The 9068-nt window shown below is 30.2% G+C and overlaps 1 protein-coding gene across 2 annotated transcripts in view; it reads left to right on the top strand.

Annotated features, from left to right (window-relative positions):
* The first annotated feature begins 971 nt into the window (after window positions 1-971).
* The window catches only part of LOC108763166 (uncharacterized), a 137618-nt gene continuing 129521 nt past the window's right edge, over window positions 972-9068 (top strand). For both annotated transcript variants that reach the window (XM_018510545.1, XM_018510544.1), the window contains exon 1: window positions 972-1409. The gene's annotated coding sequence lies outside the window, so the exon portion shown is untranslated. The remainder of the gene's footprint in view (window positions 1410-9068) is intronic.

The raw sequence follows: 9068 nt of genomic DNA, 5'->3' as shown, positions 1-9068 counted from the left end.
AACTGTTATTTAATTAAATTAATTTAGATTTCTTTATATCTTTCGTTGAAGAATATATGTTTTTAAGTTAAGTATATATATATAATATATTTCGCTTAGATATCTACATATATTCTCCATCGAAAGAAATAAAAATTAATTAAATTAATTTAGTTAAATAAATAATTTTTTTAGTGTGTAATATTTAAATTAGATTAATTTTCTTATTATATTTTTTTCTTCTAATATTAATATATATTTTGATCAGTCGTCATTTAACCATTGAATTGGCCCTATCGACAGATGTTATTTGTCAGTGTATGAGCATACTCTTTGGTACTCACTCTATCGGTAAACTCTTAGTTTATTGTATCAATAGCTAGTACAAGGAAAATTTTATTCTTTGTTATTAATACAATTAATCTGAAGAAATCATTTTAGGAAATGTCAAATTTTAGATACAGTAAATATCCAACAAATTTGTATTATTACAATATATTCATTTTAATTAGTTTAAAAAAGAACACTCATGTAGCTTTTGATTTTCAATAAGTATATAACTAAAAGCTAGATTGTTAATATAACAATTCGTCAAATATATCAATAGAGTATAGTATAATATATTATTAAAGTTATTGAAGATAATTAGTATAATGATACAATATATTATAATCATGATTTAAAGAAAATAAGACATTAACATTTGTATATAAGACAGATTCTTCCAACGTAACATTAATTATAATTCATTTTTAAATATTTATGTTTATATAATACTACGAATCTAAGTAAAACAGTAATTTATAGTTATAAATGTTAGCGAGAAGTATGCGATGTTGGTAGACTCGTATCGATGCAAGAATTTTACATTATCAACCTTGCTGATCCATTCTTGAAATCTATGCCAGAGGACGCCCAGCGCCGCGTCGTTTGGTAAGGGTTGCGGAGCGCAGGAGCACGAACGTCGTCCTCCGGGTTGCCGTCCGGTAGGAGTTCAGTCGGTGCCGGTCGGTTCCGAGAACCGTTCATATCCTGCAGGACGCAAAAATCTAAAATGGCAAGGGACATGTACATTTGATAGGGTAGTCCACTCGACAAGCGAGAAAGCTGATTCGGTCTCAGCACAACGCACGATGATGAGCGAGTGAAAACGGTAAAAAAAGGGAGGAAGAGAGAGAGAGAGAGAGAGAGAGAGAGAGAGAGAGAGAGAAAGCGAGGATCGCAATGAACGAATAGATATCGGTGCAACATCACATCAGTCGCGCATCTTCCGAGCGGGAGAAAGGGGTGCGATTCTACCCCCTTCTCGCACGGCACGCATAATCGCCGAGAGAAGAGTAGCAGATCGAGAGTGGACTACTAGTCGTGCTGTGACGGAAGTTAGGCGCTCTCGACGGTATGCCCGTGATGAGTTGCAACACGAGATAAAGGTGAGCAATTAATATTAACTCCCGTTGCTGCTGAGTTATTGGTATATACCTCTGAATTTAGGAGGAATCTCAATTTCGTAGAAAATTAGTTCCGGACGTCGTTGAAGAAACGAGAAATCTATCAAGTGTACTCGTCTTCTTGATGTCAGATTAGTTGCATTAGAAAAGATAAAAGGAATTCAGTAGAGAATTAAGGATTAATTTAGCGAAAAGTTATATATATGTATATATAAATAGGTAGCGGGATTTATTCTTTTCAAGAGAAAAAAATATTCGGGTATAAAATAAAGAGAAAGTTATGTTTAATGTTTAATTTTTTCTAATGCTTCTTACAACTATTATTTTTTTGTTTGATCAATAGCAGCAATTCTGAATAGTAGTTTTTTATTGCTAAGATCAACGCTTTACAATGGTATGTTGAAATATTGGCGAATGTTAAGTTTATGGAAAAATTTATATAAGGTAATGGATCATTGTTAATTAATACTTTAAAATAGTTGTGTGTAAATAATGTGAAATAAATTAGATTAATTAGATATGATAACGTAATGAAAAATGAGAAACACTATTAAGTTGGAACGATTGTGAAAATAAAGAAAAATGTCATAATAAAGTCTGTGAGTCTTGAGTAAGAACATAATAAAGGAGATGAAGGAATAAAAGTTTGAAGTATTGGTGAAAGGTTGTCCTTAGTTGATTTTAACTTCCAGTATGAATGGAGAAATGAGAAACGAGAGGAATACTTTTCTCGATAAGCTCGGGGCAATGAATTCTTACAATTGAAAATGATTGTAGTTTTTATCTTGTGATTTACATATTAAAACGGATGAGATTTTGAATTGATCACATTAGATTTCTCTTAGAACAAATGCAAACAATTATATACTTGCTGGATTATCATAAATAAAATGCTATTATAGTAGAAGATGAAAAAGGTCTGGTTGGATTAAATAGTAATTCTGGTAGAAAATGGACGAATCAGAATTTTCTAGTTAAATATGCTGGAATTCTAGTTGAGATAGCTAGAATTTTGATTGATATAATTATTCTGATAAAAAATGGGAATTTTGGTAGATTTTATAGAAATATTGTATTAACCAGAATTCTGGTTATCTCAACTAGGATTTTAATAAATTTAACCAGAAAATTCTGATTCATCCATTTTCAATCAGAAATTTTTTTCAGTGTAATTAATCGATTATTTGCCTTTGTTTTATATGATTAATCGATGGTCATTTATTAAATTTGAGAATATATTGACGAAGCTATATTTTATTTTACATTAATTCTAATATTTTCGTAAGGAAGACGTGCACATATACGCACATTAGAATTATATGACAATTAATATAACATAACGCAATGCATAACATGATAATTATATATTTTTATACATAATATGTACAAAAATTAGAATAACGCAAAAATTTTAGCTAAAATTTATTTTTTATGTTGCATACTTGTCATAGATACATGCAAGGATATTGCAAGAATGCGTTGGAATTTATTTTGAAAGGAACAGAAACTGCATACTTATGTGCATATTTTATATAAAATAAACATATTTCATAACATTATATACGTTTGATGACAAGTTATTTGCTTGAAGTACATAGTATAATTCCGTTGCGTTTTACAATTTTATGTAAAAGAATATTATATATATATATATATATATATATACACACACACATATAATATACACCGCATAGTACAGTAATATTTTATATAAGAATAGCCAATATCACAGAGGATCTGTGTATCACCCAAATGGTATTATAGTATTCTCGCGAATTTTATTTACAATTCCTAACGTTTAACTCGAGTCGTCCGTGAATTTATAAATACATCGAGAATTTTCTCACCGGTGCACAATACCAAGGAAAGGAAAGAGTTGAAGGGGATCAACATAAATTTCACGATTTATTGATTTTCACAAGATAGCCAGTATTATTAAATTCGATTTAGCGACACACTCAGGGCTTTATTCGATCTGATTTATTGGCATGGGCATTAAATTTCGTTAGACTTTGTTAGATGGATCAATTATTCTACATGGAGACAACGATTTTTGCTGAAATATCTAAACATTTAAGTAAATATAGATCTAAGAATAATTTCGTTGGAGCATTAAAATAATTATGTAAGACTCTCAAGTATAATGAGCAATGCTGCAAAAAATTTTGGCATTCTAGCAATCAATTTGAGTGACCTACCATTATTTTGATAGTCCAACACAATTACTTTCATCTGTATTTAGCTAAATTTTTAAATACTCTTAAGCAAAACCGTTCTTTTCATGTGTGAATATGCAAAATATTCAAATATTCTTAATATTCCTGTGAAAGTAATTTAAGAAAATTCAATTGATTTTCCAATGATACAATATTGGCATCTGTCTTTCATTCAATTATAGGCAGTGCTAATCCCTTTCTATCAATAATAACCATCTCTTTTGCAATAATTATAGCATATATAATTTGAGGAGTAAGTTTATATCAAAGAAACAATATACACATTGTATTTTATAATTATATGTATTTTAATTAATTCATACATATTTTTTTACAAAGAAGGACACTTCAGAAAAAGAGAAACAATCAAATTAAAAAAATACGTAGATTATTGATATTAGACCAATAATTTTACAGTCGATAATGTCAAAGCACTGTAAATATTACATTTCTTCGGTTTTCCGGTGTTTGCCCCTTGATCGTTCCACTTCCTGAATTTTTCTCTTCAATTTTAGCTCGCGACCATAACGTAAATTAGACCAACTGGTCGGTCTATCGCGCGAAAAGTTCCGTGCTGCGTGCGACAAACGTATCGCCGAGAGGAAATTGTCGGATTCAGCCGGAAATTGCGAAATTCTCCGATAGCAACGATCTCTAGGCTCGGTCGCGGCTCTTGCATGCTGTTCCAGACTTTCCTTTTCCAGGATGTACGACGCATCGTATAGATCTTTCGTTCTGTAGCGAGGATTTCATCTTTCGATTACATCGTTTCGCTCCTCGATCGGTTTAATGAAGGTCCCGTTGATACCTTTCATCGAGATATCGAATCTTCAAAGAGCAGTCTCCGATCTCTTATCAGTGTCCGATGGACGGTACCAGCGAGATCATGCCAGGCAGGATTGGAAAATCCTCTTCGTGGAGATAAGTCGAAAAGGAAGGAGAAGTTTCTCGGGTCACGTTTATTCCGCCTTATAGTGCGGTACATGATATGGCTATATGTAGCTAGTTTTTTAATAAGTCTGTGGAGATCAAGATATTTTTACGACGTATATTCGAATGAAAGGATTTGAGTTGAGGATCTCTTTGCACCTCTTACTCTTTGATAATTAAATAAATTTATGATAACTGTGAAAAGTAAATCAACATTTCGATTTGATAAAAATGATAAATTATTGTAAAATATATAGTGCAAATAGACAATTAAAATAATGTTTTAATATTTAATTTATTGGGTTAGGGAAAAAGTTCCTTTACAAGTTGGTAAAAAGATTTTTTAGCAACCCATACTTTATTTTTTAAAAATTGGCAATTACACCACTTGATACAGTAATATTTCAGCTTTAAAAATCTGTATTTTTAATTGCGATATGATGATTTTTAATGGAGTTACGAGCAATAAAGTCAGAATGTTCCTTTTTACTTAAGTTACGAGTAACTTAGGAAAAAAAAATCGTAAGAACATTTTTAACAAACGATTTTGTAGGGGAAGCTTTCACGATAGATAGTCGAAAATTTGTTGAAATTTTTTTGGACACGCTACAGACCTATAAAGTGAAAAGAAAATTTGTTTTTCAACTCGTAGTTTTCTATATGTAAAAATTACAAAACTTACATAAATTCAAAAAATATAGTAACCATTCGAAAATAGATATTTCAAGCTTTAAAACCTTTTTTTTCTTAATTTAAATTTTGATCATTTTTAAGGAAGATGTTGATGGGAAAAAACCTTTTTATTAACTTGCAAAGAGACTTTTTTCCTAATCCAACATAAAATTAATAGATTTAGTAAAGATTAGCACGTAAAGTAATAATATTAAATTTATATTCGGTTTAATGTTTACCGACTTCTTCGTGATAGCTAGTGCAATCGATCGTTCCGCTAAAAAAAGCTTTGAATATGTAGCTATGATAGCAAATAGTAGAAATATATACTTGTATGGGTAAAACCACAGATAGAGCCGTTCGTATATTCCTTTTTTATTGGATGCTTCGGAACCATTGAATTTATCTCATGTACGGCATCAGGTTTCCAGTGTTTACTTACTTATCGAAAAGATCAATATTTCGAATGAGAGTTCGCGGTACAATAGTCTCTTTTATCTCTTTGTATATTATAGACATATATTAAAAATGTATATCTTAAAAAATGTATTTTTTAAAGACATACATGGAACTATGCGAATTAGCAAAAAATGTGTATTTTAATTTTCTGGCGAAAACAGAATCGTATGGAAAGTTGAATCGATATTGGATATTTATATAATTTAAAGAAATATACTTATACAATAAAATAAGATTCCTTATATTAAAACAATTAACAAATTACAAATGGGCCTTTAAGAATCGGCGCTGTAATAATTACGCGTTTATTTCCATTGATCTAAAACAATTCTCTGTAAATAATATATTTGTCGTTTCGGCTAACTTCTAGCCTTGATCAGCGAATGTATTACATAAAATCCATAAATTTGATATATTACAAAATATGTGACACTTACATATTTTTCGAAAATCGCAAACAATTAATATTTCGTAAGCTGTCGCGTTTTAAAATCATTTTTGCTATTAATGGAAAGGTTATACGATATATATATATATATTATTAAAATATATCATCTCAGTCTCTGTAATTGACACGTTAAATAAATTAATAAAGAGGTTTCCAAAGATTATTAGGATATAAAATGTATATTAATAAAAAATTTCTAAAATATTTAAAAAAGAAGTAGATTTTGTAAATAATCTAAAAGAGCATTTTAGACTATTTTGTATACAAAAACGTATTTTCAATTGTATTATATTAAGAAATAAACGCGCTTTTTTCGGACAAGAGAAATATTATAAATTATTAGACAAGACTTTCCATTTAAATGCCATGTCATCATGATTATTCATTTGCCTGAAATGTAGCCAGCTACATTTTAGACTTGACGTTCAATGCAACTTGTTAGGAGCGAGAACGGAGAATACGATGATAGTGTTCCAATAAGTTTTCAACGCGAAATTGAAATCCTGCGAGCGTAAACTCGTTATTTATTCGTCCGGAAGCGCCGTAACAGCGCAGCGTTGCGAAACTCTCAGTCGAAATGGCGTGCCGTATCCTCGATCGTTTAACGTGAGAGCGTATTGAGCCCTATCGCGCTCGTTCCCTCGTGGCCTGAAACTTAGGACTATCGACATGTTGCATACCGTTTATCCTTTAATTTATCTTTCTGTGTCATGTTCGTTTACTGAAATCACGTAAAGAAAGACAAATAGAACCACGGTTTGTTTGGCTCTAATTTTGCCTTACATTTTTTTCGTATCTTTTTTCTCTTTTTTGTACGTTTTTTTGAATACTATTCAAATTTTATACTTTTTAAATCTCTTTTCTACATTTATATTTTAGAAAATTCGAAAAAGAAATGTATGATAAAAATTCTTTGTATTTGTCACAGAAAATGATTTATTATTACGTATATTTCAAAAATTTTGTATTAGAATTTAACAGTTTAATTTTTTCAAAAATAAAATTCTGTAAGATTAAATATACATCTTGGTTTAGGAACAAGAATAATTAATAACCAATTTCTGTTGTATTGTCATAGTTAAAGTGTTAACTTTAGTAAATGTATACATTTACGTATAGTAATTAGATACAGCCGACTACAGTAAATATATACATTTACTGAGTTAACACTTCGACTGTGACAATATAATCAAATATTTTTATGCCAACGGTAAAGAGAGAAAAGAATAAAATTATAAGATATTTGACTATCACTTAATTCGTAAACATGATTCATTTATTGCAAGAAGTAAAAAAATGTAAATACATAATATCAAACAAAATTTTCGTTGTTGATTTTTTTTATCTTTTCCACATTCGAAAATTTATGGATTGCGACAGGAAGAATAGTAAAGAGAAAGAATCATGCATCTCCGTTTTATATTATTAACAGAGTCATTACTTCGTCGATAGCATGTGACCAGAATGATATCTAATATATGTATGTTGCACGTGCAATGTGCAAGCATTTCCTTCCAGATACATTATATTTGAAGCATTTCACACTTTGTCAACAATTTTCTTTCTAATTGTGGTCTTAAATGGCTAGAAAATATATCTTGGAATAATAACAACAGCAAATCATTCTAAAACTTTGAACAATTGGAATTATCTTATAAATTTGCCCTGTTATATGGAAATTATCTATACGTCCTAGTTTTTAAGTAAGACATTATTGATCTAGTACAAAATTAGCGCTACTGTCTCGACAATTTAAAAGGCTCCCTTGGCGTTACTAGTGTGGGTTTTAGTGCTATCATGCCACAGAGATGCATGCGTAAATTCGATCCAGCCTGGAACAAGAGATGGTGCCACAAAGGCTCGTGAAATTCAAAATTGCGAACAAGAGATTCTCTTTTCGTTCTCTCTCTTGTCTCCCCTCTTGGCATATAATATCATACTCGTGAGTATCAGATTTACGTTGCTTTAAACTGAAGTTACAGACCGTCAAGAGAATTGTCCCTACATTTTTAGGGGAGAACCCTATTATTGAATCATATTATTAAAAAGATTGTTTTTTTCTTTTTACAATTAGTGTAAAGAATAAATCAGATTGACAAATAGTGGCAACAATTAATTATAACCATCATGTTTATACTTTTCAGAGAAATTTGTATAGTCAGTAAATAGTCAGTAAAAAGCACGTGAAGTAAATTATTTTGTTTGATTTAAATTCGTTTTACTTAACAAATAGCATGCGAGAAACTTTAACGTATCATTTCTCGCTTATGAAATCACTATTCCAATTCGGCCAACTAGAGGTCTGCTTTCTGTGGCTGAATCAGTGTACACTTTGGAACTTGAAGTGAAATAGGTATATTTGATATTTGTCGAAAACGAGAAAGAGAGTTCTAGTACAGTCTAGTGCAGGAACAGAAAACAGACCATAGTTAGGACTTTTAAATGTTTCAAAATAATCCTCAAATATTATTTTATCTATTCATAAACTGTATTAAACTTGACGCCATGGTCATTGTATAAACAACGAATATTGTTCATATGATGTTTTTCGTAATCGAAAAAAAAAAACGATTGCAATTTTATATCACACAATTGGAATCTTGTTTATCTTTTGCGACGAGTTTTATATATCAATGCGGAAAACAGAAACTATATTTACACGGTGGAATAAAAGGAATTGTGTGACTGGCACGAATAGCTAGACGTTCATACATATATGCGTACATATATATGTATATATATATATATATATATGTATGTATACAGGGTGAGTCTGATAAAAAGTTCACCACGTTTTTCTCAAAAACGGTTAGAGATAAGAGAAAGACATTTATTATCAAAATTATAGGATAAAAAAATAAAGGAACATATCTTGATGACCTTGAGTAACCTTAGATGTTTTTGATTTTCATACTA

The sequence above is a fragment of the Trachymyrmex cornetzi genome, unplaced genomic scaffold (genome assembly GCF_001594075.2).
Source record: "Trachymyrmex cornetzi isolate Tcor2-1 unplaced genomic scaffold, Tcor1.1 scaffold343, whole genome shotgun sequence".
Taxonomy (NCBI): Eukaryota; Metazoa; Arthropoda; class Insecta; order Hymenoptera; family Formicidae; genus Trachymyrmex; species Trachymyrmex cornetzi.
Note: the sequence above shows the minus strand (reverse complement) of the source record. Positions and strands in the feature narration are given on the sequence as shown.